Genomic DNA, 6,000 nt, shown 5'->3' with positions numbered 1-6,000 from the left:
AAATAATATCATGGAATATTCCTCATCATAGCCCTCCATGGCCTCCATAAAGAGAAGAATCCCTCCTTCTTGAATAGCCATCTAGGCACAGGTTTCCCTTTTCCATTCATCTTCAATCCTACTAGGCTTAATTCTAACCATATTACCTTTCATATCTAGGTTAGACCCAAAGTTCTCTACAACCTCTAGTGTGACAATGAAGAGACAACCCAAATGAATATAGATTTAATAGTAAGGGTCACTACTACCCAACTTTGAGAAATGTTAAACCTATATTGAAACAATCATTGAAATTTTATGGAAGTAAATCTTCACATTATAATAATATTTTGGTATAAGACTAAAGTGAGTCACATTTTATTAATATGAAGCCAGGTGCGAAATGAAAATCCCTTAAAAAAAACTTAATTTAGAATATTTTTTATAATCATGCATTGAGGAGAGGGAAAGATAATTATCACCATAAATAAAGCAATAAAGTTGAGAAGATCTAAAAAAATGATACTAAATCGCTTCCATACCCATCACATAATGAGGAAAATAAATTAATTAAATATTTTCCAATAAATCATGGCAAAGACCTAGCATAGTGAAATTTGAATAACTCATTAACTCTACCAAAATATTGACCTCTCAAGGGGTCTAATAATGATCCACATTTATTGCTAACATTATCAAGACTAAGGGGTCAAAGGTCTCTCTTTTCTAATTAGAGCTTGGATATCCACAAGAAGAGAGTCCATTTGTCTCCAACACTTAAACATCATTAAAAATCATTTTAGCTAGTTGATCAACAATGATATTACATTCTCTCTAAGTGTATTGAGTAATAGAATCCTCAAGCCAAGAAAGGAGGGGGCAAATGTTATTAAGGATTTTCAACACTGACCATTCTATGATCATCTTTCTTTTAGTAGGCTCAATAATTAACTTAGAGTCCCCTTCAATAGTAATCCTATTTTTCCCAATTTAGATTGTGAACTTTAGACCCCAAAAGAGGGACCTCCAATACATTACTAGAAAAAGGTCCAAAGTCTCCAGTAAAGGAAATAATTAAATTCCCTCTATGGTTGCTAACCAAACCACCTCCTACAAGAGATTAACAAAAATGGTTGTGACCACCTCCAAATGGTCCATAGTTCCTGAAAAATAAACTCATTTATTTCTCTATTTCCATGTGTTACAACAATTATGGGCATTGGGGGGCGGTGGGGTATCTTCCACAAGAGAATGACAAGTAGATGTGTAGATAGGTAAGTCTAGTTGAACATAATCTATTACAAATCCTCTTTAAAACCCTAAGCTAATTTAAATTAGTTGTAGAATATTGACTGAAACTATGAAGCAAAGGGATAGGAAATGAAAAGGCAATTGATTTCCTCTTGAACCCTTTTACATAGAGCACACCACTTGGGGAGGTAAAAGCCCTACCTTTTTAAATTATCAAGAGTTTAGATTTTACCTTGTAGGAAAACCCACCAAAAGAAGTTGATCTTAGGGAGAAAGTGGGTGTTCCAAACATATTTCCAACATGGAGGGGCCTCCATAGTACTAACCAAAAGGAGGTAAGAGGATCAAATAGTAAAGTCACCTAAATGACTCTTATCTCAAATAAGTCTACCACTACTAGGGGGAAAAAAATTATAATTCATCTAATGAGACTCTGAAGCTCTTCTAATAGAATAACGACATGGGGGGCTAACGGTGAATCCACTGCAAAGGATTTCCATTGTCAGGAAGAGGAAATATAATCTTCAACCAAGGGTCCAAACTAGTCTTTCAAAATATTCATAACATGTTAGAACTTGGTCATGAAAAGAGGTTTATGTCTTGACCATTTATCAACAAATTTTACTTCATATTGATAAAATAATTTTTGAAAATAAATGTTTTTTTTTAATTTTTTTTTTTTTAAATAAAAAAAAATTAAATTGATTTTAAACAATGTGAATAAATTCATTCTCTATTGTAATAATAGATCGATCAAGGACACATTCAAAATTAAATTTTTGCATGCGTCATTGCAAAGTTTGTATGATGTGTATAGAGCTAAAAATATTAAAATTACATCACAATTTCTAGGTTTCCCTTTTTTGTACCCATGTCACAATTTCTCCACCCCTATCTAATGATTCTCTCCTTCTTAAAAGTTGGTGATTATTCATTTCAATAAAAAATTTAGAAAGCAAAAATAGATTCTAAATCATGGAGGGATCCAATAAGCATTGATGTATAGTGTGTGATGTTTAAGGCCAACCATTTGTTTTAGCCATGAAAGGTTTTACTTCAACCTGTTAATTTTTAAATGTAAAGAGTTTGCAAATGTTACACTTCCTAGTAGATAAAGTGAATCCCAACAAATCCATATGTTTCTTTACTCCATTGGTTATTTACTTTTTTGTAGTGACTTGTTAAATAATTACATGCATCAACTGTCAATTCAAACAGCTAGAAAAGTTCATAATTGATAATTTAAAAAACATTTATATTTGGATAGGAACTCCCCTATTGAGCATAGGAAGGCCAAGTTGTAGTGGTGCATTTTTTGCTAGTTCACTATTCTGATATATTGTTCTCTCTCTTGGGTGAGTGTCAAATAGATTCATTTGTATTTTTTTTAAAGAATTTTTTTTTTCTTAGTGTGTAGGAAAAGTGGTTGGTAGGACCAATTTGATTTCATGCCACACACATAGTCACATGATTGTTCCAAAATGGGTGCAACCAAGGTTGTAAATCTCAAGATCGAACACAAAACATGCAACTCTGTTATTAGCTCCACTAATGCACACATAACACAACAACCTAGGATAAGTTTAAATAATACTTTTTGGTCTTAAATTTTCATACATTTATGATAGGGTTTTACAGTACCCTCGTTCCATGGTTTATACACTACAGGACTTTACAAATTTTAAATTTTTTTACATGAACCTAAAGACTTTTCTATATGAATAGTTAAGGAAATAAATTAATAAAGAATTTTGGAAAGTTGTTAAATTTAGTATTTTTATTTAAGCCCTCACAATTTAGAAAATATAGGTGGCATTTATTACGCTTGATTCTTGTGGTAGCTAATAAGTAGGAATATATAGAAATATAGATGACTTGTTCAAAAAATATTTCCTTTTTAATATTTTAAAATTCAAATCTATATAAGAGTTTTTGGTAGCTATATAATGAAAACAGGATCTTTTCTTTGTTGGAAATAATTAGAGGAAAACATAATTTGTCAATAGGCTATTTTTATTGGGGAATTCTACACAAAATTCAATTCATTTCATAAGGAGAGAAAAAATAGGTGGCTGAAATTTTTTTCCGGTTAAGAAAATTTTTTCCAAAAGGTAAACTCATTGTTTTAAAACTATGAGGAAAGGTTGAATTTGAGAGATTAGCACATGATGAAAATTTATTGTTCTACATCAAATTTTATTTCTAAGCTGATTTTCAATGCAAAAAATGGGGGTGGTGCCAAAAAAAGTGATAGTTGATTTTTTAAAATTACCAAAACAAAATTTTATTATTTTTCATAACATAAAACCAACAAGATGGTGTTGGCCCATGGAACAATAGAGCTAGTGCATTAATAACACATTAATCACAACTAGCACATTCACAACAAAAGAGATAAACCCTACTTTTACCTCTATCAAAAATATAATACAACCCACTATACATAGCATTAAAAGTAATATCATAAAAATCTTTAAACAAAAAGTAAATATAGTTGCTTCACAAGTAGACTGGGTAACACCAATCTTGGATAGACATTTTAAACAACCATAGTAGCTTCTATAAACTAAAAAAAAAAACCTAGCATAAACCATAAAAAATAGTTTTTATCACTTCCACCCAGCCCCTTAGAAAGCACTGTAGCAACCCACTCCTCCTTAAGGAACTCAAACAACTCCTTGTAGTCCTTAGCAATCTTAGCCTTAGCGCTAGTGATTTTCTCCAACATCATGCATAGAGTAATAGAGAAGAAGTGCATTACCTTGATAGAAATTTTTTTGAAGTCTTCAATCCACCTACCCATTCATGTCTTTCTTTAATTCCTTGGCTACACCTTCAAGCATCGCCAACTAGTTCTTAATTCTCCCCAACATTTAACAAACCTTGAGAGTGATGGCATCCATTTTAGTGTTCTCCTAAAAAGAAACATATGGGAGAGTGAGGTTGGGCATAGGGGTGGGGTTTGTGGATGGGTTTTGCAGAGGGCCAACATGAGGGGAGGAGTGGGGGGTGGGTTTTTTCTCACCAAGAGAAGGGGAGTGATGGGTATTACTAGAAGAGTGTTGACATTCTAGTCATGTTTATTATTAGTGACATACACTTATTCATATTGTAAGTTCATATTGAGCATATTGTATAGTTAATAGTGTTAACCAAGCATTTCAGTTGCTACCAAGTTCTATAGTTGCTATCAAGTCCTTTGAATAGATTTCAGTTTATGCTGAGTAGTTACTACTATGGTGATGACTAGCAATGTAAACCAAGCATCTAAGTATTCATCAAGTTCACCAGTGCAAATTGAGTTGTGCAGTGCTTACTGAGTTTGCAATTGATGTAATGTGAGTCTAGTGTTAATTGATCTACTCAGTGTTAATCAAGTGAATGAGTTTTTACCTAGCTTGAAGTGATAGCATTGACCGAGCTATGTTGTGTGAATCAAGTGATTCAGTTTATATGCCAAGTTTTACAGTATTCATCGAGTCAGTAGTGTAGACTGAGTTCAAGAATACTCAGAAGTGATTAGTATGGACCGAGATTCTATGACTACTACTTGCATGATGATACTAAGCATTGATAGTGGATGTTGAGTATCAGAACCTCACCAAGTCAGTCTTTAGAACCTGAGTTTCTACACTTGGCCAACTTTGTAATATTTGTGTAAACTTGTATTGTGGTTGACTTTGTAATTGTGTAATTGGATTGGTATATATGTAATGTATTGTATCACATCTAAATCATCAAAGAGAAGTAATGTAATCATTAGAGATGAGCAGTAGAGTGAATTATAAAGTCTACAACAGTATAAGGAACAACAAAGATTTATCTATCACAGCAAGGTGATTTGTACACTTAGAGGAATCTCATTTAGCAAACCAAGTTGTAGATCAAAGATTAGCTACTACTTCATCCTAATAGGTGGATCGGTCAAATCCTTTAACAAGGTAGACCTAATAGTCTTATGTAAATCTCTTTACCGAGTGCATACTTCATTTTATGTTTGTAAATCCTTTTTCAAGGTGGACCTAGAAATCCTTATTGCTCTTAATAGGGTAGATCATTAGAACTAATCATTGTAAACCTTAATAGGGAAACATTAAACTACAATACTAAAGCTTTTGGGTATCATCCCCACCCAAGTTTTACTTTCTATTTGAAAGGTTTTTAGGTCACCAAATCTTGTGTGTCAAAAGTGTTGTGTATGCTTTAATGTTTTTAGTTTCTCTTGCATGTAGTTAGATTAGAATATACATGAAGGATTAATAAAAAAATAAGGATAGAGTTTTATAAGTTACTAATTTATCCCTGCCCTCTTAGTAACTTAGCTTGTCATAATATTTTCAACAATTGGTATCAGAGCTTTGTGGTTCTCAGAGAAAAAATTAACAACTTGAGCAAATATCAAAGACAATGGAGGTATTCAGACTTGACAAGGATATTGAAAATGAGAAGCTAGACTTGGAATTGGCTATTGGACAACTCAAGAAAGAAAAAGAGCAACTCTCTTAATCCTTGAAAAGAAGAAAAGATCTTGCAATCCGGATGAATGATCCACTCTACATTGAAGAAAGAATTGAAGACATCCACTCAAGCAATTCAAATGATGCTGATGAAGCAATCAAAGAACTATTGGAAAATAATAGTATTCTTCAAGAAGAAGTAAGAAAACTAAGAAGAGAGCAAGAAATTTAGTTAGTAAGATTTTCTAAAGTCATGGAAGATAAAAACAACATAAGAGAAGAGATAGAAGGAAAGAACAATGAAATTCAACAC

The sequence above is a fragment of the Cupressus sempervirens genome, chromosome 11 (genome assembly GCF_028749045.1).
Source record: "Cupressus sempervirens isolate cs-2001-9-10 chromosome 11, ASM2874904v1, whole genome shotgun sequence".
In the NCBI taxonomy this organism is placed as follows: Eukaryota; Viridiplantae; Streptophyta; class Pinopsida; order Cupressales; family Cupressaceae; genus Cupressus; species Cupressus sempervirens.
Note: the sequence above shows the minus strand (reverse complement) of the source record.